General features: G+C 39.7%; 1 pseudogene; it reads right to left on the reverse strand.

The window, feature by feature from the left end:
• Positions 1–20,986, reverse strand: part of LOC104224352 (protein CONSERVED ONLY IN THE GREEN LINEAGE 160, chloroplastic-like) — a 54,732-nt pseudogene extending 33,746 nt beyond the window's left edge.
• Between the last annotated feature and the right edge of the window lie 4,568 nt (positions 20,987–25,554).

Here is a 25,554-nt window from a genome sequence, read left to right on the forward strand (position 1 = left end):
TTTGCTACAGAATCCCCGCAAATGTGCCATGGGATCACCGTGCCCTTCATATAAATCAAACTTGGGCATCTTGAACCCAGCCGGGAGTTGGACATCTGGGAAAGGGCACAGATCTTTGTATGCCACGCTGACTTGATTGCCCAGCCCGTGCAAGTTCCTGAAGGATTGCTCCAGGCTTTTGAACTTTCTCAACACTTCTTCCTGTTCAGGGGCCTTAACCGGCTTCTCAACCTCTGCCGGTACTTCCAAATGGGGATTGTAAGCCTGTGGTTCCGGTGCGTGGAATGTAGGCTCGGGGGGATAGTATTGGGTGTCGTGAGCCTGAAACAATGGCTCACTAGTCGTTCGCTGCAAAGGGGCTGATGTAGGTCCCACAAAAATGGGAATGTTGGGTGTTGGGAGAGGTTGATGGGGTGGTGGAGCTTGGGAATCATGAGGGCTTCTTTCTTGATGATAGAGGGGATTTGGGCGGCTTGTGGAAGGGCCAGAGTGAGGGTACTCCGGCATGTGTCCCAGTGTCTCAGGGCTCTTTTGTGTTTTGGCCAGGGCTAGCTGCATTGCATGCATCTCTAGTCCCATCCTTTCAATCTTTTCCATTGCCTCTTTTAGCAACTGGCTCATCGGCCTTTCTTCCTCATTACTATTCTCTGAAGTAGTCATGCTTGTTGCTACCGGTCCTTTGGATCTGGTTTGGTATGAATGTGTTGCCAGAATTCTTTAACAACTAACTGTCTGGTATCAGACAACAACAAACTTTGTTAGTGTTAGAGCTTAACAGATTTGATCGTAACACATAGAGGATGCAATGCACCTAGGCAGTTAACCGTTTCTACATGCTTTGCTTCAAACCACATGCGTCATCCCGGCTTGTTCATTCGTCTCTTTTAAAGTATTTTGCGAAACTCTGCGTTTTATTTTATTTACATTTTCTTTTCTTTATTTATTAAAAGCGGTCGAATCTTATGGGGATTGCCTACGTATCACGTCCCCGCGTGAATCAGACCAGGCGTAGTTCTGCCTCAAAGTAAAGAAACACACAATTCTTGTGAAATCATTAAATTCATTCTCAAAATTTTGCTATTACAAATTACATCAAGCGAGGAATAGCAATAGTACAGACTCCACAGTTCTTAAAAAGAAAGGAAAACAGCATATGGAAAAGCGACAAAGACAAATAAACAGGACTCAACCAAAGATTAATTTTCCAACTTAGGGACCCGCGAGGCATCATTCGGCCTTTCAGCGGCCCTTGGTATGAGGTCCCTCTGCAGGTTTTTCAACTCATTCATGATTCGGTGGACGCAACCCATGATGGAAACGAGGAGGGTCTTTCGAGGCTTTTGCTCGCATGCCAGGCATCTCATGTAGATGTAATGCCCAATCTCGTCGATCTTTCCCCGGATGTTGTCCCTTTCTGCGAACAAATGCCTTATCTGTTGGTTCTTCAACCCCAGTGTTTGCGCATTGTTGGCAAGCTGATCTTGGAACATCTCCATTTGCCTTTCCATTCTGGTCATTGCATCGTAGCATTGCCTTCTGTCGGCTTGGGCATCTCGTGTTTGCTTGAGGATGCTTTCTCGAAGAGAGGCGTTCGTTTCCCTTAATGTCCCGATGCTCAGTTCATACTCCCTTATGACTCGTTGCAGGCGCTGCCTCCGAGCCATCGCACCCTTTGCCCACTTGGTTCGCAATTTTGCTGTGCTGGCCCTGGCTTTTTCCAAATCTTCCTGGCATTCCGCAACCTGATCCTTTAACCCTGCTATCAATCTTTTATCCGCCCGGCTTCTCAACTGGCTATTAGCCTCTTTTTTCATTCTCCGGATCTGAGCTTTGAGGATCTCGCCTTCTCTGATTAACTTGTTCTTTTCTCCCTTGTGGGCAGCAGACTGTAATTGGCACTCAAACCTCATATCCTGAACTTGTTGCTTCAGTTTGCCTGCTTTGACAAGATATTCCTGCTCTTTGGCCAACCAGCCCCACTGTTCTTGTGAAGATTTGGCAAATTCTTGCAGGTGAGGTCTTTTGGTCGGTCTTCCAGGTGATGTCTCCCCTTTGTACCAAGGCCTGATACCCGGGCGAAACTTCCCCTTTTGCCCGATTCATTACACAAGTATTTGCTTCTAAGTATTGACATTGGCTCCAAATTTGACGAACCCTTGCTTCAGGAAACTGGCCGTCGGGACTGATCTCGATTACCTGGATGCTCAGATCCTCGTCTTTCGGCACTATCTGATACCTCCCAAGTTGCCTTAAAACCCGATGCGGCGCGTATGGTTGAATGCTCTTAAGTCCCATTAAGAGAAAATGGGGCCTGGCTGCTGGCATGTATATGACTTCGTCGATCGGTAACCATCCTAGCGCCCACTGTATTTGACTGGCGTTGAGGGTATGGAAATATGAGGTCCATGCTGTGACTCCTTCTGGTAGGTAGGTTTCATTAACTCTGGTATAGAACTCCTCTATGCAGGTCTTTCCAGCGGATCCATGGCTCAGAAACTGGGCTCGGTGACATAGGTGTTCGGTCATCCACATTTGCAACAACAAATTGCAACCCTCGAAAAAGCTTCCTCCGGCTTTGCAAGAAGTGAGTGCCCGGAATATATCAGATACTATCATGGGCGCCAACGTACTATCACTCTGTGTGAGCAACGTACTGACGACCCCTGCTATCTTTATGTCAATATTCCCGTCTTTTCTTGGGAATACTAGTAGTCCTAAGAAAGCTATCATGAAAGCAATCCGTCTATGTTCTTCCCACTTTTGGCGATTACCTTTGCTGCACAACTGGTTTTCTGGCTTGTCGAATCCTCCTATGTGACCATATCTTTGATATATGAAACTCATGCTGCAAAAACCTTTTGCCAAGTCAGGGTTATGGATTGTTCTGACTATCTTTAAGGAGTCCAGGAACCGGTGTATTGCTACAGCTCTTGGAGCAATCAGATATTTGTGTCTCAAAGGAGTCTCAGCGCTGCCGATATACCCTGCTATTTCTTCTAAAGTTGGGGTAAGTTCAAAATCTGAGAAACGGAAGACATTGTGCGCAGGATCCCAGTGGGGGACTAGTGCCCTTATGATATCTCCTCGTGGCCTGATATCCAACAAACTCGTGAGGCCTTTCAGATACTTCTTGATTTCGTCATGCCCTTCTTTGCCCAAATCATTCCACCAGAGCCGCAATTGGAGGGGAATTTTACTCATGATTAAAAAGGGTTCATTCGGCATCGTGCTCATTCTGCACATTTATTAATAAGATTTTAACAAACGACACTTATCCTGATAAAAACAAAATATATGCGATTTTTTTGTGAATTTTGAATTTTCGTATATATATATATAAAAAAACTTTCTAAAGAAGTTAATAACGGAAAATATTTTGGATTTTTGTTTCGAAAACTGGGAGCCTGAAAGGACTTTTCTAGACCTTTAGCAAGACAAATACTTTTGCCACAAATAAAGATATATATACATTTTGAAGTAAAGAAAAACTTTTGAATTTTTCACTTATATATATATACATATATTTGCAACAAATAATAAAAGTTAAGACAAAATAAGACTCTTTTATTATTTTCATAAGAAAAAAAACCATTTTAAGAATAGGGTCTTTTTTTTTTTAATTTTTTATGACAAGACAAACTATATATTTCTATTGATATTTTATTTTTTGAAAGACAGAACAACGACTTTTCAAAATTTTGGCAGAGTTTTGACAGTATTTGTTTTTTTTTCTTTTTTTTTTCAACAATAAACAATCAATTCCTAACCGTTATTTCCTTTTTTTCACAATATTCCAAATATTCAAACACCGGTCAGCATGCGGGCATGAGACAAATAAATGCACGGAAAACAATAGGATGCACCAGAATGGTCTTTTCATATCAGGTTGCTAGTCCTAGACGGACCCAACCCCTGTGTTGAGTCCCCTAAGTCATATGCAACGTGATGCAAATAAGCGTTCCTACTAGGGATCCGGCATGAAGTCACGTTATTCTATGTTCAAAACCTGGGTCGGTGTTCTAGACAGTGTACCCGAGCGGACAACTCGAGTTGAGGAAGGAGCTCCTTTCCGGGAACCAAAAGGCCAGCCGGCTTAGAAACTTTCCGAGCCTCTTTTATTTAGGGTATGACACTAACAGAATAAGGAGTCTCAACCAGTGAGCACATCCCCGGAGGTAAGAAGAGAAAGGTTTCGGCACAGTTTATATACAGTTCAAATAATATCAAAGCGGTAACAGCAGCATTTAGCACACTAGGATCAAAACATGTAATAATCAGATAATAAATAAAGCCGAATAATAACAATTATTCTAAGCTCGAATTCTTAACCCTGAACCAGTGGTTCTGGGTCTAAGTCCCCAGCAGAGTCGCCAGAGCTGTCACACCTCCTTTTTACGCACCCGAGGGGCGCAGGGGAGTTTTTTTCCAATTAAAGGACAACCGAAACGGGATTGGTTTAATTATTTCAGAGTCGCCACTTGGGAGATTTAGGGTGTCCCAAGTCACCAATTTTAATCCCGAATCGAGGAAAATAATGACTCTATATTACGGTCTGCGTACCAGAAATCCAGATAAGGAATTTTGTTAACCCGGGAGAAGGTGTTAGGCATTCCCGAGTTCCGTGGTTCTAGAACGGTCGCTCAACTGTTATATTTGGCTTATTTATCTGATTTTTAATACCATATAAACTTATGTGCAAATTTTAACTTTTGACCGCTTTATTGTTATTGTTTTTACAAGAATGTGAACATCGCTTAAAACACGTCTTTGGACTGCGTCACATGAAATGCACCCACAATCCGGAACGCATTTTATTTGATGTTTTGAGATTTGGCTTTGGGTCGCATGAAATGCACACCCGAACTTAAGCAAGTAAATTATTAAACACGCGCCTAAAGAGACTATCGCGTTATTATTTTGCGGAGGCCGTGAAATTCGCTAAACGACCCTCCTGAATTCTAAGTAATTTTAAACAAGTATTTACTGAGGGCCCCGCAATTTGTGTTTTTATTCGGCGAGGCTCATCTCATTCTTATTTTTTAAAAGGAAATTTGCAACGTCATGGACACGCATCTCGAACCACGTCACAATCAATGTACCCGTGATTAGAAACACATTTCGATTCCGTTGAGATTTGGATTTGGGTCACATCAATGTGCACCCGAGTTTACGAAGGTAAGATTTATTAAGGCGCGTCCTAAAGAGTCTAACGTATTGTTATTTTAGGAAGGTTGTGAGATTTGCTAAACAACCCGTCCTGGAAACTAAATGCTTCACTAATATACATTTAACAAGGGCCCCGCATCTGCGTTTTGTTTATTTTTATCGAGGCTCATCTCGTTGTTATTTTTAAAGGATACCCTATAGCAACTAAGTTTCTTGTCGTGTTTGTCTCTATCAATTGAAAGCAGTAAATAGCCTTAGTTGATTATAAAACCGGATTTAAAGTGCTTTTACAGAATAATAAAACGTGACTGCACTTATGGACAACTAGCTGTAAATTATGGGCCCAAACCTAGCTCATGCGAGATGGCCAGACTTGGGCCATGTTTTTCCGATACAGGCCTAACTGATTTTTTCGATTTGGGCTCGGCCTTCCTGAGGTTGAGGCCTAGAACTGATTCTTTGTTCTTTATCAATTTATATGTGACAAACTAGCAAAGGGGAAAGAACTTTAACTCATGTGGGTAGTTTTCCTATTTTTGGCCTACATTATAGAATGTACTACACCATCATACTAAGTCTAAAATACAATCTATTACCCTGGGAATGTTTTTCACCTGACAGCATACATACATGACTATCATTCATTAACCTACATTGATATACTGAGCATGTAGGCTACTTCTATTATACAAACGAAAATGTAACTATTTTATGACATTTAATGTAGCAGTTCATGTATACATAAAAACAATCTGCAGGTCCTCTCTTTTGCATTCATGCTCAAACTCTCAGTTACATTGGTGGTATCAACTGTGTACCTGGTAAGGAAAGGAAAGGAAGAAGGAGAGTGATCAGTTGAGTAGTGTGCAGTAATCACAGCATCAACAGATACACAGCAACAGCACAGCAACAAACCAACAACCAAGATTGTTTTCCACAGTCCACGAACAACCAACAATGATTCCCAGAATAAATGAAACCAGCAAATAGTCGAGTGCCAAACCAATAATTCCAGACGAAGAGTAATGAACACCAGAAGTAAAAGAAGTTCAATGCAGCAAATACCAATAGTTCAGCAACCAACAAACAGCTCAGTCACGGCAGACGACAGAACTTGGCCAAGACAGCTTGACCAATATGAATTCTTGTTCAACTTTCAGATGGTGTTTGGTTACAATCTATTTGGAAACTAACTTATGTTTTTCGGCTTTCTTTAAACTCAGTAAACCTCTCTTCAGATTAAAACTCTAGCCTTAAGACTGAAAATTTTCACTTTGTTTTTCTCTTTTTTCTGAAGACTAAAAAGTCCAGCCCTTTTTAAGTTTTCCACTGGCCTATTTATAAGCCAAAGTGACCAAGTGCAGCTAAGCTGCCCTCATCTGCAACTTGCAGTCTGCCCATACCCCTTAAAGCCCATGCCTAAGCATCTTTTGGTGCCAGCCCCTTTATTCCCCACGCCTGGTTTTTGTTTAATCAAGAGTTATGGGCATCATTTTATTATTCATTTTAAGCCCCATACTCTCATGTCTTGCTCCCCATTGGTATTAGTTTAATCCTAAATTAGTACCCTACTTGTCAGCTCATTTAAACTAATCTTTCTGTCCTTTTTAACACCCCAGAATACCCCTGCTTAACCTTGATTATTACTGCCCTGCCTATTGCAGCATCAGGGCAGTTTTGAACTGATGAAAGTTCAAATTCAAGGCTGCCTGGACTGAACCTTTCCAGTCATTTTTTCACAATGCAAACAAACCATTTTAAACAATGTTGGGGCATTCAGTTAGTGGCAACGTTCAATTAGTCCTGTGACATTATTAGCTCATTCGATTCATTAGTTATAGAAAACTAATCAACGACATTTATCGAGTCGACTATACTAATTATAGCAGGTAATAATCAGTCGCTCATATAAACAATACGTTCGGGGACCTAAAGGGTATCAGACAACTTTTGTTAAATTACTGGGCCTATATGAATTAGTTCATTTGACGATTAATCTAACTGACGATCATGTTTATCACAGAGTGTATTCAGAACAAACAGAAGACAATCGACCAAATAAAAGGCCTTTAACAGAGATGGAAGAAATCCGAAATAAAAATAACAACATAACAAACAAACACAACAGAACATGCTGACAGCTTAATTAGAACTAAAACAAAAGAAAGAAAAACTTACCAAAAAGGTTTGAAATCAAAAATGACCCAAATTCTGATTCAACTTCGAACCCTTGAGGCCGAACAAACTTTAATCAGGGTGTTCTCACATGAGAACACCTTGATTAAGGTCTATTAGACCTCAAACCCTTGTCAAGACTGGCCGGGTTCCCCAGGTGCATGTGTCCTAAGGTCTGGATTTCCAGATCTGATTTTTAAGGAGTTGTGGGTAGATTCGGACCAAACCAAGCTTGGTTTGGTCACGAGGAAGGTCAGGGGGGTGTCTGGTATGAAGATGGGGTGGTTTGGCATAGATCCGGGTTCGACTCAAATCTTCAAATGAAGATTCGAGACGAACGAAAGTGATTCGAGGCTAGGGAGTAACAGATCCATGTTCAGGAGAGTGAGGGGGTCTTAGGGTGTTCGGGAGGTGGCCACCGGCGTTCATGCCGCCGGGTTTTGGTGGAAGGGAAACTAGGGCGGCGTTAGGGTTTGGGGGTTTCAGGGTTCGGGGAAGGAGATGACTGAAAGGGTGGGGTTGGTATAGGGGGTGCGGGGTACGATAGGAGGCTTATATACGGGGAGGCTGATTGGATCTGAGCCGTTAGATCAGATGATCTCAACGGCTTAGATCTGATACTGAGAAATGAGACGGGGTCGTTTGGTAGTTAAACGGGGTCGTTTGGTTTAAGTGAGGGGTCGGATCGGATTGGTTCCTGGGTCGGGTTTTGAAGCGGGTTACTGATAGAGGTCCTGAGCCGTTGGATCGAGAGTTTGAACGGCCCAGATTGATTTGCCTGAAACGGCGTCGTTTCAGAAGAGGCCTGGGCAGCCGGACTTGGACTGGGTCTGAGTGCTGGTTGGGCCTATTATTTTTGTTTAATTTCTTTTGGCCCAAACCAATTTCTTTCACTTTTTGTTTTCTAATTTCACTTTTCTTTTAAAACAAAAAATAACAAATAATAAAATAACGAAATTAAAACTAAGCAACAATGCAACATTTTAACACAATTATCACAAAAAATATTTAAGTAAGTTAGCTAAAAGCCTAGAACGGACGATGCACATATATATATATATATATATATATTTTGAATTTTCTTTTACTGACCGAATTATGGTTTAATCATCCTGACATACATGTTTGGTATTTTGTTTGCCAATGATTAAATGCAAAAATGGACAGATCCACAAATGACTAACAACACATGTCATGAAAACTCAAACATTGTACAGCGAAACCATTTGTTACTATTTTTATTTTCTTTTGGAGCGATTGCTCGTAAAGCAAAAATCACGTGCTTACAGCTGCCCCTCTTTGCACGAAGACACGAAGGGTTTTCGCGCAAAGATAAGCGAGCGATTTTTGCCCGTCCGAATACTCCGTGTGAAGCATTTTTTGAAAAAGATTTGACCGTACCGATCCCTCAGACTCTACTGAGCTTTTCTGTGAACTGTGAGACCCATGTAACCTAGAGCTCTGATACTAACTTGTCACGACCCGGATTTTCCACCCTCGAGAGTCGTGAATGCGTCTACTAATGTGAGCTAGGCAAGCCAATCCTTTAAACTAATTACTTCATTATTCAATTATTTCTTTTTAACAAATATAAGGCGATAACATGATAACAACGAAAATGTAAATTTAAGCGGAAGACAACAATAAAATATCTGAAATCTATGTCTATTACAATTACTCAAGCCTTAATCACCCAAAACCCGGTGTCACAATGTCACAGACGGTCTAAGATTTGCTACATAGAAAGTCTGAAGAAACTATCAATACACTGTTTCTGAAGCGAAAAGATGAAATAGGAAATAAACGAAAGAGGAGATGCCAGGGCCTGCGGATGCCTGCAGGTCTACCTTGGATCTCCGCGTGGATTGAAGGTAGCCTCCAACTACGGTCCAAGAGCTGCTCCGGGATCTACACATAGTGCAGAGTGTAGTATCAGCACAACCGACCCCATGTGCTGGTAAGTGTCTAGCCTAACCTCGGCAAAGTAGTGACGAGGCTAAGACCAGACCACCAAATAAACCTGTGCAGTTATATAATATACAGCAGAAATAAAAAAGTAAAAATGGGAGGGGGATACATGCTTTGGGAAATAACAGGTAAAACAGAATATCGAGAGAACTATAAAGGAATCAAAATCCAACCACTAACAAGAATAAGGAAAACAAAGGCAGATTTCACTTTCTTTTCACATCTTGTTGCAGGCGTGCAACCCGATCCCTTTTTCTGTATCTCGTGGCAGGCGTGCCACCCGCTCCCTTTTAATGTATCTCATGGCAGGCATGCCACCCACTTCTATTTCATTTATCTCGTGGTAGGCGTACCACCCGCTCCCATTTTATTATATTTTGTGGTAGGCGGTACCACCCACTCCCATTTCAATATTCTTGTGGTAGGCGTACCACCCGCTCCAAGTTACAAGCCAACAATAATCACAGGGAATTCCGGCAAGGGAACAGTAGCAATATAACAACTTCCCGGCAAGGGAACAATGATATTTCAACAACATCCCGGCAAGGGAACAATACTATCAAAACAAACATCCCGGCAAGGGAACAATAATATCAAACAAACATCCCGGCAAGGGAACAATGGTGATGATAACATATGAAGCGCAGTAAACCACAACAGAGTCATAACAATTATAATACAAGATTCACAGGCATGCTTGACACCAACGTATAGATACTCGTCACCATGCCTATACGTCGTACTCCACAATTAACATGTAGCAAATAAGACACAACTCCTAATCCCTGAAGCTAAGGTTAGACCAAACATTTACCTCGATGCCGCGAACATAATTCACGATTTAACTATAGCTTTACCCCTTGATTCCACCACCAATTCGCTCGTATCTAGTCACAAGTTACTTAATTACATTAATAAACGCTAAATGAATCAACACCAATGCATGAAAATGAGTTTTCTAAAGTTTTACCCAAAAAGTCAAAAATCGCCCCCGAGCCCAAATATATGATTTGTTTTTTGGTCAAATATATGGTCAAAACCCGAGGTTCAAACCAAAACCCGATTACCCATTCCCCCACAAACCCAAATATATGATTTGTTTTGAAATCGGACCTTAAATCAAGGTCCAAATCTCCAATTTTTGAAATACCTAGGTCTATCCTTAACACCCAATTTCCCCCATGAAAATTATTGATTTTAAGTTGAAATCATGTTAAAAGATGTTAAAGATTGAAGAAAACTAGTTAAAAATGACTTACAATTGATTTGGAGAAGAAGAAGCCTTTGAAAAATTGCCCTAGTGTGTTTATGTTTTGAGAGGATATGAAAAATGGGTTACAATTTGTCTAAGTATAAAAGTTGCAGGTCTCAGATGTGGAAATTGCGAACAGGGGTTCGCAATTGCAAACCCCGACCTCTACTGGCTTGGGAATTGCGAAGGGAAGTTGGGAAATACGAACTGGGAATTGCGAAGGGAGTTTGGAAAATGCAAACTGGGAATTGCGAAGGGAGGTTGGGAAATGCGAACTGGAATTGCGAAGGGAGGTTGAGAAATGCGAAGCCTGCAGGCCTGCAATTCCTTAATTCCAAAATTTCACCCTGCGGCCTATCCAAAACTCACCCGAGCTCTCGGGGCTCCAAACCAAATATGCACACCACCCTAAAAAGATCATACGGACTCGCTCGTGCATTAAAATCACTAAAATACCATCAACAACTATGAATTAAACCTCAAAATCAATGAAATTTCTCAAGACCTCTTTAAACATCAAATTTGCATTTAAGGTCCGAATCACGTCAAATGAATTCCGTTTCTTACCAAACTTTACAGAATTATCTTAAATCACATATAAGACCTGTACCAGGTGCCGGAACCAAAATACGGGCCCGATACCAACATGTTATAATCAAAATTCATTTCCAAACCCTTTAAACAATTTCAGAAAATAATTTTCTTTAAAAATTCATTTCTCGGGCTTGGGACCTCAGAATTCGATTCCGCGCATACGCCCAAGTCCTATATTTTCCTATGTACTCTTTGGGACCGTCAAATTACGGGTCCGGGTCCATTTACCCAAAACATTGATTGAAGTCAAATTAATTTATTTTATAGTAAAAATTTATCATTTTTCATAGATTTTCACATATAGGCTTTCCGTCTACGCGCCCGGACTGTGCACGCAAATTAAGGTGATGCTAAAAGAGGTTTTTAAAGCCTCAAAACACAGAATTCCTTTTAAAAACAAGTGATAACCTCTTGGGTCATCACAAACACCTTAGATGATGACATTCTAAAGGTGTTTAAGGATCACCAAAGAGCTATGGATCTTTGGAATGCTTTGAAAAAAAGGTTTGGTACATGCTCCACTGCAAGGCACATCTGAGCCAAATGACAAATATGATTGGGGAGTTGAAAGATGTTGGTCATGTGTTGACTGATGAACAACAAATCCAAGCTATCATACGTTCTTTACCTAGTTCTTAGGATCATATGAAAATGCATTTGACCCATAATGAGCGAATCACAACTCTGGAATATGTCCTGAGACACCTTGAGTTAGATGAGGAACGACTTGAGGCTGCAAAGCCAATAGCTGAGTTGCACATGGCAACAACCTCCAAAACCAAGAATGATTCAAAGAAAAAGTAATTGGGGAAAGAACAAAAGGCCACCTCAAGCTCAGCCAGCTCAGCCTGCTAAAAGAGCAAAGACTGAAAAAGGTAAGAACAGACGTCCCAAACGTGTCAAAGCTGGTAAAGTGAAATGCTATAATTGTGACAAGATGAGTCACTATGCCAGAGATTGCTCTGAGCCTCCTTGAAAGGTATTTCACGATGCTCGAAGTAGTGAACTTTGTATTTACAGTTCTGTTTTTCTTACTGAATCTAATCCTTTGTGGATTATAGACTCAGGAGCAACGGACCACATAGCTTGAGAACGCAGTGCCTTTGTTGAATTTTGGCGAGTTCCATGTGGAGCAAAGTGGATATATGTGGGCAACAACAATAAAGTTGTTGTTGAAGGGATCGGTACATGCAAGTTAGTCTTGCATGGTGGTCGAGACCTAATACTACATGATGTTCTCTTTGCACCAACAATTCGTCGGAATGTTATTTCAGTTTCAGTTTTGCTTAAGCTAAGATTTGACTTGTTTTGTCATGGAAATTCTGCCATGTTGAATTTTGGTTCAACTTTATTTGGTTTTGGTCATGTGACCGAAGGTTTAATTATTATGGATTTGGATTATGATTCATTTAATAATAATGCTAGTTTTTCAATGTTTGTTTCTTCATATAAATATGATAGTGATGTAAACATATGACATGCTAGACTTGGTCATATTGGCCAATAAAGAATGCAAAGGTTAGCAAAACAGCGTTTGCTTTCCAACATTGAACATGTGGAATTGTCCACTTGTGAAAACTGTCTAGCTGGAATTTCTGCAAGAAAACCTTTTGGTCAGGCGACTAAAGCTGAATATCCTTTGAAATTAGTCCATTCAGACATCTGTGGGCCTATGAATGTTAGGGCTAGGCATGGAGCAAGTTATTTCATCACATTTATTGATGACTTTACCCGTTTAAGTTATGTCTATTTAATTTCCCACAAATCAGAAGCAAGAGCTTAGTGGAAAATCAATTAGACAAGAAGATAAAAGCTCTTCTAACTGATCATGGTCGTGAATATTTATCAACTCAGTTTAATAATTTATGTGATAAAAAGGGAATATTTCATCAGTTGACTATCCCAAATACTCCACAACAAAATGGTGTTGCGGAGAGAAGAAACAGAACACTCCTAGAAATGGTTAGGTCAATGATGGAATAAGCTAACCTCTCAATTAGTTACTGGGGTGATGCGTTGCTTACTGCCACTTTTGTACTTAACCGAGTGCCTACAAAATCAGTTAGTACTACTCCATATGAGTTATGGACTGGAAGACAACCTAACCTGAGTGTATTAAGACCTTGGGGTTTTGTTGCCTATACACATGATTCCTCTCACAAATATGGCAAGTTGGGCCCGAGGGGAAAGAAAAGTATCTTTATAAGATACTATAAAACCTTAAAGGGTTATGTGTTTATAGGTCAGCAAGACAGTGGGAGTAACTGAGTTTGAATCATGAGATGTCACATTCTTAGAGGATGAATTTCCTAAGAAGGGAGAGGTAGGGAAAGACCTAACCTTATTTGAGATAATGGATCAAGAAGTACAAGGATCACTTCATTCTAGTTGGAGAATTTTAGCATATGATGAATTAGTTTCTCATCAAAGACTTCCTTCATCATCAGATGCGAATGAAAGTAATCCTTCTACATTTAGTGGAAGTCACCAAATGGATCTCGTTCCAAGTGGGAGTGAGATGGTCACAAATCTTGTTCCAAGTGGGAGCAACATTGATCCAAATGGGAATAATGATGAATCACAAATAAGACGTGGTTATTGTAAAACGATTCCCCGTCAACGATTTGATGTTGAAGGCGGCAAGCTATTTATGATGCTCTTACAAGAAGAAAACGAGCCTAAAAATGTAAAAGAGGTTCTCTCATGCCCTTCTAAGGATAAATGGACAAAAGCAATGGAAGATGAATTGGAGTCTAAGAGAGTCAACAAAGTTTGGGAACTAGTTGACCTCCCTCAAGGATGCAAAGCAATTGGGAGCAAATGGGTTCTCAAAATTAAGCTCAAGGTTGATGGCACAGTTGAGAGATATAAGGCTCGACTGGTGGCGAAAGGATACACACAGCAGAAAGGAATAAACTACGAAGAGACTTTCTCGCCTGCTGTACGATTTACCTCAGTTCGCCTGGTTTTAGCTATTGTTGCAAGCTTGGATCTTGAATTACATCATATGGATGTAAAGACTACCTTTCTCAATGGAGAACTACATGAAGAAATTTATATGGAACAACCCGAGTGTTTCATTGAAAAGGGTCACGAACAAAAGGTTTGTAGACTTTTGAAGTCTATTTATGGCCTCAAACATTCTTCAAATCAGTGGTATATACGCTTTTAGAATGTTCTTGTATCCAATGGTTTTACCATGATGGATGAAGACCATTGCATTTATACCAAGAGATCAAGAAAAAAGCTTGTGATTTTAACATTGTATGTAGATGACATACTTATAGCTAGAAATGATAAGGAGTTTATATCCGAGATAAAGTCATGGTTGTCATCTCAATTTGAGATGAAAGATATGGGTGAAGCTGCATATATTCTTAGAGTTAAGATTTCAAGAGATCGTCCAAAGAAACTATTGTATCTATCACAAGAAATTACATTAGAAAAGTTCTTGAATGATTCAATATGCAAAATAGTAGCCCAGTTGAAATTCATATCAGTAAAGGCCATACCTTGAGAAGTCAGATGTGTTCTAAGACTCCTAAAGAGACAGAAAGAATGAGCCGAGTTCCTTATAGGAGTGCAGTCGGAAGTCTAATGTACATTATAGTGTGCATTAGACCTGATATCTGTCAAGCAGTTTGCTTGGTAAGTAGATATCAAACCGACCCAGGTTTAGCACATTGGCAAGTTGTAAAGAGGATCATGAGATATCTGAAGGGAACTGCTGATTATGCCCTTTGTTATCAAGGTAGAAAGGATCTGCAATTAGTTGGATACAGTGATGTTGATCATTGAGGAGATCTAGACGAGAGGAAGTCTACCTCAAGATATGTTTTCTTACTCAATGATGGGGCCATATCATGGAGTAGTAAGAAACAATCATATGTATCACTATCTATGATGGAAGCCGAATACGTGGCTCTCACATCAGCAGCACAAGAAGCTGTTTGGTTGAAAAAGTTCTTGGATCACTTGTTGGATATCACTGAAAATACTGAACCATTATTAGTCTATCCTCCACCAAGGACCCAAAGTTTCATTGTAATACCAAACATATATGATCTAAGGTACTGCATACTTTATGATCTACTTGCAGGTTTGCGCTCGACGAGAGGCTATATACTCCTAACAGATGTATAGCACTTAGCTCTCACATTATGTTGGTCGCACGGTGTGATGACCTTTTGGGTCAAAAGGTCATCGGGTCATCACTTATTTTAAAACGAAATACTGTGTTCTGAGGCCAAAAAAACCTTTTTTAGCATCACCTCGATTTGCGTGCACAGTTCGGCACGTAGCCGGAAAGCCTAAATGTGAAAATATGTGAAAAATGATAATTTTTTAGTATAAAATGAATCAATTTGACTTCGGTCAACATTTTGGGTAAATAGACCCAGACCCGTGATTTGACGGTGCCGGACGGTCCGTATGAAAATATGGGACTTGGGCGTATACCCGGAATCTAATTCTGAGGTCCCAAGCCCGTGAAATGAATTTTTGAAAGAAATTGTTTATAAGGTTTGGAAATGAATTTTGATTAGAACATGTTGGTATCGGGGCCGTATTTTGGTTCTGGCGCCCGGTACATGTCTTATATATGGTTTAAGATAATTCTGTGAAGTTTGGTAAGAAACGGAATCCATTTGACGTGATTCGGACCTTAAATGCAAATTTAATGTTTAAAGAAGTTTTGGAATATTTCATTGATCTTGAGGTGTAATTCGATGTTCATGATGTTATTTTAGTGATTTGAGTACACAAATAAGTTCGTAGGATGTTTTTGAGGTTGTGTATACATTTGGGTGGGAGCCCCGAGGCTCGGGTGAGTTTCGGATAGGCCACGGGGTGCATTTGGAACTTGGAAAATTGCAGAAAAATTTGCTCGTATGCCCAGGCCTGCAGGCTTCGCATTTGCGAAATGCGAAGCCTGGCTCGCAAATGCGAAGGCTGGATCGCAAATGCAAAACCAGCCCAGGCCAGCTCCCTCTCGCAAATGCGAGATCCTCTTCGCAATTGCGAAGTTTCCCTTTGGGCCAATGGTCGCAAATGCGACCTATGTGTTGCAAATGCGACATGCCTTTCGCAAATGCAAAGATCCCATTTTCCTGATGGGTTCGCAAATGCGAACCCTCTTTCGCATTTCCCAAGCCAGCAGAGGTCGGGGTTCGCAATTGCGAACCCCTATTCGCAATTCCCACATCTGAGACCTGCAATTTTTATACTTAGCCGATTTTAAAACCCATTTTTCATATTCTCTCAAACATAAACACACTTAGGCGATTTTCAAGGATTTCTTCTTCGCCAAATCAATTGTAAGTTGTTTTTAACTAACTTCCTTCAATTCTTAACATCTTTTAACATGATTTCACCTTCAAATCAATGATTTTCATGGGGGAAATTGGGAGTTTTGGGTAGAACCTAGGTTTCTCAAAAATTGGGAATTTGGACCTCGATTTGAGGTCCCATTTCAAAACAAATTATATATTTGGGTTCGTGGGGGAATAGGTAATCGTGTTTTAGTTCGAACCTCGGGTTTTGACCATGTGGGCCCGGGGCGATTTTTGACTTTTTGGGTAAAACTTTAGAAAACTCATTTTCATGCATTCAAATCGATTCATTTAGCATTTATTGATGTAATTAAGTAACTTGTGACTAGATACGAGCGAATTGGTGGTGGAATCAAGGGGTAAAGCTATAATTGAATCGTGAATTGTGTTCATGGCATCGAGATAAGTGTTTGGTTTAATCTTAGCTTGAGGGATTAGGAGTTGTGTCCTATTTTCTATTTGCTTCTTGTTGAGTACGACATATAGGCATGGTGACGAGTATCTATACGTTGGTGTCAAGCGTGACTGTGAGTCTTATATTGTGATTTTCGTGATTTTGTTGTATTATTCATGCCTTGGTGAAGATTTCTAATTGTTGTATAAAGTTTGTGGAAAGAATTGTGACCTATGAATATTGCGGAGCATTGGCTCAAGTTGTATAGCGAAATTGTGAAAGTATAAGTGACAATTGAACTTTTAGAGCATTGGCTCGAGTTGTCAAGTAAGAGTGAGAAAAAGAAGAGATTATTATGTTTCCCCCCTGTCGGGCTATTGTTGAATTATGGTTCCCTTGCATTGTATTCTTAATTGATATTACTGATGCTTAGATTGAGGATTCTTTGTGTTGGGTAGGGATTATGGGTATAGTTGAGGTAGTTAGGTGTCAGAATGAGGTTGGTTATAGCTAAAGTAGTTAGGTGTGGTGATGAGTTTGGTTATAGCTGAGGTAGTTAGGTGTGGTATCAAGTTTGGTTATAGTTGTTTCTCCCTTGTTGGGACGTGATTGCTTATGCTGTCGAATCCCTTGCCGGGACAGTGTAGACCTTATTGATCTCTTGTTGGGACTCTCGTTATAATTGTAAATATTATATGTGGATCGGGTTGCACGCCGCAGCAATATTATATATGGATCGGATTGCACGCCGCAACAATATTATATATGGATCGGGTTGCATGCCGCAATAATATTATATGTGGATCGGGTTGCACACCGCAACAATATTATATGTGGATCGGGTTGCACGCCGCAACAAAGATATAATGAAATGGGAGCGGGTGGTACGCCTACCACAAGATATACTGAAATGGGAGCGGGTGGTACGCCTACCACAAGATATAATGAAATGGGAGCGGGTGGTACGCCTACCACGAGATATAATGAAATAGGAGCGGGTGGTATGCCTACCACGAGATATACTGAAATAAGAGCGGGTGGTATGCCTATCACGAGATATAATGAAATGGGAGCGAGTGGTACGCCTACCATGAGATATAATGAAATGTGAGCGGGTGACACGCCTGCCACGAGATACATGAAATGGGATCGGGTTGCACGCCTGCAACAAGATGTGAAAAGAAAGAGTGATCTGCCTTTGTTTTCCTTATTCTTGTTAGTGGTTGGATTTTTGTTCCTTTACAATTATCTTGATATTCTATTTTTACCTGATATTCCCAAAAGCATGTTTCCCCCTCCCATCTTTACTTGTTTATTCCTGCTTTACTTTCCGCTATATTAACTGCACAAGTTTATTTGGTGGTCTGGTCCTAGCCTCGTCACTACTTCGCCGAGGTTAGGCTAGACACTTACCAGCACATGAGGTCGGTTGTGCTGATACTACACTCTGCACTCTTTTGTGCAGACCCCAGTGTTGTGGACTTCGAACCGCAATGAGATTGCTGATTCTTGATCATCAGGCGACCCAAGGTAGTCCTGCAGGTGTCCGCAGGCCTTGGCGTCTCCTTCTATCTATTATTCCTGTTTCTTTCATGCATTTCTAGAGACAGTGTTGTATTTATTTCTTCAGACCCTTTATTTGTAGCATTCTTAGACCGTTTGTGAAACTGTGACACCAATTCTGGGTAGTCGAGACTAAAGGTGTTAAACGGGCTGGGTTGGACCGGTTCTGGACCGGCCCAGACCGGTAGAACCCGGAACCGGCCCAGACCGATAATAGGGGGCTGGGTATGAGGGTTTGGGGGGGTTGGCTCGGTTTAGTTGGCCCAAACGGGTAACCGGAACCGGTTGAACCCGGTAGAGTGAATAGTACCTATTACCGGGTTAACCGGCCCGGACCGGCCCGGTTCAAACGGCTATATGTTTTTTTAATTTTTTGAACTGGTGGGCCCCACAGATCGTTGGCAACGGTCAGACTATGTTTTGGTCCATTGGCCAACGGAAATATTGCACAAATAGCCTATTTTTTAAAAAAAATTTTAACCCTTTTTCAATTTACAAAATTAACCTTCTCTAAAACTATAAATACACCTCCCTCTTCTTCATTTCTTCACTCAACTCTCATTTCTCAATCTCAATTTCTCTCATTCTCCAATTTTCAAGATTTCAAGTCTCAATCTCAAATTCTCAATTCTCAAATCTCAATTCAATTTAAATTATGTCTCGTACTTCTAGAGTGCGCTCATATGTTTTGAAACACTTTGAGGTGGTAGAAGAAAAAAAAGAAGGTCAGAAAGTAAAGTGCAAGAACTGTGGTCAAGGCTTAAATTTTCGTTCAGAGTCTGGCAGAGGCAGTTTAAGGAGGCATATAAAGTATTGTCTTGAGCGTCCTTCGGAAATTCGAATTTAAGATTTTAAGACAATTTGTGTTATTTTAAAATTATTAGACGTATTTATGCTTAATGTTTTAGTTTGTTAGATTAATTTGAAGTATTGTTAATTTATTATGCATGAAAATTTAGTTTTACTATTTTTTGTTAATTTACTTTTTAAATGCAAACTTTAATTTTGAATTTTGAAATAAATGTAGCACTTGCAATTTATATTAATACTTTTGTATTAATATAACTTGTAATCTTTAAATTAATACAAAGTATTAATATAACTTACAATAGTTATACAAAATACAAAAAATATTAAAAAATACACTAAACCCGGCCCGGCCCGGCCCCCTCAACCCGTAACCCTTACGGTTCAATTTTTACCCGGATGAACCCGAACCCGTTAAACCCGTTAAGAACCAACCCGGAACCGACCCGGACCGTAACCCGTACGGGTCCAAAAAATAGCGTCCCGACCCGGCCCACCCGTTGAACACCTTTAGTCGAGACTCAAACAGTTGTACTAGATATTTATGTTTAGCTAGTTTGTTGTTTTTCTTCCGCTTATGTTAAATTCCACTATTCAAGTGCTATTACTTCAAAATTGTTAATGAATATAAAATGGGTAAAAAGGTAAATTGTGCAATTAATTGGCTTGCCTAGCTCGTATTAGTAGGCACCATCACGATTCCCAAGGGTTAGAAATCTAGGTCGTGACACATGGTCTACTTCCCTGTATGAATGATTGAGGAGATGAGTTGAGAATATGTTTCTCAAGCTAGATGGGCACTCCCATTATGTGTGAGTGGGAGGAAATATTTGGTCCATCCATAAGGGGTGCTCTAAGGCCCAATGGTTATTAGTTAACCTTAATGTTCCCTATATAAGTACACTTAGTGTGTACTCTAAAAGAACATTCTGCAGTAATTTTTCTACGCTTAATCTTCTCCCACAATCAAATTAGGGTTTAGATTATGGAATTGGGGTTGCTCCAACACAACGTGACAACCATCACCGACTGATGATTCCAGTCGTGGTTCCCCTGTCTTCCGCTTCCGTGACGAAGAACAAGTAAGTTCTCGTTTTATAATTTACGCGCTAAATTAATGTGCTTAGTTTATCGCGTCATCCTTCACTATATTTAGAAATAATTTAATTTTAAACTTCTCTTTCTAGAGATGCTTTTGTACTCCAACAAATATTTATCACTTAGTTTTAGACCACAAATTTCAAAATTATTTCTTATTTATTAAACTTCGTGCTCACAAACTATGCCACATAAAATGGGACGGAAGTAGCCAATTAGTCAAAGATTGTACCTTTACAGGAGCAGAGGGAGAAGAAGGGGCATGTTGTTGAGGGTCCTGAATATACTTCTTCATACGACCCATAAATTCTTTGTTCCAGATATAATCATCAGAGGTGAGAGGATCCACATCCTCACCCCAATACTTCCTGAGCTTAGTTGTAGTGGCAACGTCCCCATTGGACAATTTCACAGGTTTCTGCTGGGGCAAAATAACCTTGGTCTGTGTTAGAATTGAAGATGGGGTTGAATTATTTGCAGAATCTTGAGATATGGGTGTGGCTACAGAGGTCACTGAGAGATAGCAGTAGTTTAGGACTGCCATCTGAATTCCTTCAATTTTTTTGGATGATGAGTGATGTGCTTGTGTGGACCTAGTGCTGTTGATAACATTGTTTGTATTTTTTGGCCATGCAAAAGTTTGACTGGATATTTCCTAGGAAGTGAACAAAATGTAGTGAAAAAAGAGACTTGTATAATGGAGGTAAAAATGGGTTAGCGTAAACTTTTATTGTAAAATGTAATATGTTAAAGGTAAATATGGGTTTTATCTAACTTATTGTAAAATGCAATATGTTAATTTTTTAAAGAAAAGTAGACTTTATTTTGAGGCATAAAAGGAATACATTTACTCTTTTTTTTGCATTTGCAAATGAAGCAGCATTTTCTTCCCACTTGACAGTGGATCTTTATTTGGTTATGGGCTGCATAGAGATATTTGTTAACTAAAATTTGGCTATATGCATATAAATTGGGCTTCATCACGGGAAGCCCGTATAATCCGGGTGAAATTCAAAAATAGCCAGATATATAAGTGGTAATTGAAAAATAGCCACAATTTCAAAAGTAATCGAAATTTAACCATCTTTTATGTAAAGATGTATCTGAATGAAAATAATGTTCAAAATCCGAAAAAATATTCCAGCATAATATACTAGAGTTCGAACCTTTTACATGAAAACTTCCAGCATAATATACTGGAGTTCCAGCATAATATACTGGGTTCCAGCATAATACGCTGGAGTTTCAGCATAAATACTAGAAGTTCATACACAGGTGCTCCAATCTCCAGTATATTATGCTGGAACTTTCTGTGTTGCAACAAAATAGTGGCTATTTTTTAATAACTTTGCAAACGCTGGCTATTTTTTAGTTACTAACCCGAGAGCTGGCTAGCTCGTGCTATTTTTACATGGAATCTCCACTAAGAGTTGGTCAACCCCTTAAGCCCAGTTGGTTATATCATGAAAACTTCAACTTGAGCTTCTCTTAGACAAAAATGTTAAAGACTATAATACTTTCAAGAAGTAAGTCTAAAGAAGTTATGATCTCTGTTTAAAGTTAGGGATATTTTCCTTCCTATAAAATATTTGAAACTTATTTACTAAAATTATTCTAATTTTATATATTATCCGCTCTAAACAATGATTACTTACAAAATATATACAATCTATTATTAATGCCTTAAATTATGGGATTTAGTTACATCTATTTCTTATTTTCTCTTCTCTCCTCTTTCAATAAGACTCCTTCACGCAACGTGATGTCTGTTTTTGTAAATATAGTTTAGAGAGGATCCAACAATAAAAACCCAAAAGGGAGGCATCTCAGAAAGCCATTGTTTTGCTTTTCAATCAGCTTTTGGCTCGCTATGGTGCCTACATGCACACACTAGATCTTTATCTTCTTTTTCTCTGAACTTTTATTAAGTTTGTTTCATTTGGATAATTGAAATAAAGTTTGGTGAAATGTCTACCGAAGGAGTTTCGGTTTAGCAGAATTGGGAACATAATTCTGTCGAGGAGGAGGTGAAGGGCGTTGTCCTTTGCTGGAATATTTTCTTAAATTTTTTTTTTTTTTAAAAACGTCCTTCCGGTTGTATATTACCTATTTTAAGTCAAAATTAGCGCAACTCTTCTCTGTTTGCCGCCTCCCTCCTAAACAGAAACCAATATCAATTCTTCATTTTCAAGTTATGCCACTGGCACGTCGTCACTTCCATCCTTCCCAACTTTAGGACCATCATCAAAAATCCGAATAGCAAGTTCGAAGCAACATATTGTAGCGCAACTCCAAAAATTTAAAAGAATTTTTTTTACGCTAATAGTTAATTTAACATGTGCGATCAAATCAGTTACTTATGGATTGAACATTAGAAGTCACTGTTGCTGCTACAATATTCAAGTTTTTCAGTTTAAACAAACATGAATCAGTGCACATGAGTCAATTTGGAATTTATTCTCTACTTTTCTTTTTTTAACAAAACGAGTAAGAAAAGATTAATGTATGGTACAACAACATACAAATTAAAAAAATAAATTTAATACAAATTACTTGTGCCCGTTTTTGACGCGTGCTTATAAATAGGATGAATTGAACTTGCATAAATGAAAGAAATTAAATATAAATTGTATACATATTCTGTTGAGACATTTGTAACGAACAACGCACTAGAGATGGATAAATCGTAGGGAAATTTTCATAAAGCACTATCTTTTAGTAGTAATTAATCATCTATAGATATCATTTGCTATATTACGGATTATAAATACCTTTTCTGTGATTATAAGATGTATTTGATGTATTTAAGATATTGTATTCATGAATACAATAGCAAAAATAGGCGTTGTGGGCATATAAATTTGGTTGAAATTAAATTCATTAAATAATTTGGACTATATTTTAAATTCAAGATATATTGGTCCAAATAAATATTATGGGCTAATATAATTGAATTAATTATTTAAGTCCAATAATATTGACTGGGCTAGCCCATTTAATTGGGCTACAAATGATGAGCCCATCTTATTAGGCCCAAGAAGTCATCTTCTTAGAGGCCCAATGCCACACGTCAAATGATGTGGCACGCCAAATCAAACGAAAGAGCCAATAGGATCGTGTCATGTGTCAAAATGACAAAGCATGCCCAGTCACACTAAATGGCCAATGAAATCACGCCACGTGTGCAAGTGACATGTTCTGGCCAATCAAATGCGGTCATGTCACATTTCAATTTGATTGGTCGGAAGAGTTTGTTCTTATCACAACTCCTCCTTTCCACAACTATAAATAGGGGTCTTCATAACTCAGAAAAGACACCAGAAGTTATAACAAGAAGCAAGAGAGAGCTCGTGGATCAAACACTGCAAATTTCTCTGCAAGTTTCAAGCTTCAAGCAATCAAGTTCAAGTTCAAGAAATCAAGTTCAAGCTCAAGAACGAAGAACAATTCAAGTATTCAAGATCAAGAACGAAGTCAAATCAAATACAAGGCGTTCAAGATCAAGGCTACTTGTTTGTGATAAAATTCGTGGCAACAATCAAAGTGTTCGTGACGGATAAATCAAATTACAATTCAAGATCAAGCTCAAAGGCCCTTGAATTTATACTAGAAAAGTAGAATCAGAGGAATCATAGAGATTGTAACACTCAAATATTTGAAATAAAATACTACGATTGTTGCGATATTTTTCGGTCTTGATTTTATTTTCTCGACCCAAATTTATTGTCTACAAATTCTGGCACGCCCAGTGGGACAATCTCTACCTCTCATCTCAACTTTTCAATCACCAAAGTTCAAGAACATTGAAATGGCTTCGAAGAAAATCAACTCCAGATCAACATCCACCAAGGCTGCTAACTCCAAGTTATATGCTGCTGTGGAAAGCATCCTCGATATCACCTTTGGAAGCTTCAGACCAGTTACGAGGAGCAAAGCAAGCTCTTTAGGACAATAAGCACCCCAAGTGTCGTCCGCATCAACCCCTGTTTTCAGATCTTCATCCTCAAAAGGAGCAAGATCTTCCACAAACGCATCCGAAGGAAGAAGCGATGTTGCTGAAAAGATCAAGAAAACTCTTGCTCTGCTTGACCTCTCCGGCTCCAAGCACTCTGTTGTGAAGGAAGATGATGATGCTTCAAGCGATGGATCCTCCCCACTTACACCACATAGCGTGAGCCAGTCAAGGATCAATCTGTGTGAAAATCCATGCTACTCTCTGTAATCCACGACAATCATGCAAGCCATGGTGACAAACACTTCATCTATGGAGGAGCAGTTGGCAAACTTGACGGAAGCAATCGCTGGCTTGACCAAATGCATGCAAAATCAAGAGGCTAGAATTGATAAGCTAATAGACAGGGTGTGAATCTTGATGGAAGAAGAATCTACCCATGCACCCAGCAAGCTCCCAGAAGTTCTAGAGAGTGACTCTCCCCCAAGACAAGCAGCATCCACTAAGGCTATCCCTGTCTCATCTGAAGGGATGATTCCAATCGATCAACTGAAGGAGTTCATCGAAGGAACCATTAAGAAAAAATATGAAGTTGCTGCCAAATCCTCCCTTACATATGCAAAGTCGTACACTGCAAGGGTCGATATGTTGAAGATGTCTGCTGGCTATCAACCTCCGAAGTTTCAATAGTTTGATGGTAAAGGTAACCCAAAGCAACATATTGCGCACTTCGTTGAGATGTGCAATAATGCTGGGACTTATGGAGATTACCTCAACAAGCAGCTTGTCCGCTCGCTAAAAGAAAATGCTTTTGACTGGTACACGGACTTCGAGGCTGGATCTATCGACAGCTGGGATCAACTAGAGCAAGAGTTCCTCAATCGCTTTTATAGCACAAGACGCACAGTGAGTATGATAGAGCTTACAAATACTCGTCAATGAAAGGGGGAACCAGTTATCGACTTTATCAATCGTTGGAGGAATGCAAGCCTCAACTGCAAAGACAGGCTTAGTGAAGCTTCAGGCATACAGATCTGCATCCAAGGAATGCATTGGGGATTGCGCTACATCTTGCAAGGTATCAAGCCTAGCATATTTGAAGAACTTGCAACTCGTGCACATGACATGGAGTTGAGCATGGCTTCCGCTGGAAATGAAAGGCTACCCATCTATGAACCTCGCAAAGTGAATGACAAACAAGAAGTCAGGAAGTAGGGCAAGTTCGTACCCAAGTCTGAAAGCAAGGAAGCTATGA

The sequence above is a fragment of the Nicotiana sylvestris genome, chromosome 2 (assembly GCF_000393655.2).
Source record: "Nicotiana sylvestris chromosome 2, ASM39365v2, whole genome shotgun sequence".
NCBI classification, from domain to species: domain Eukaryota; kingdom Viridiplantae; phylum Streptophyta; class Magnoliopsida; order Solanales; family Solanaceae; genus Nicotiana; species Nicotiana sylvestris.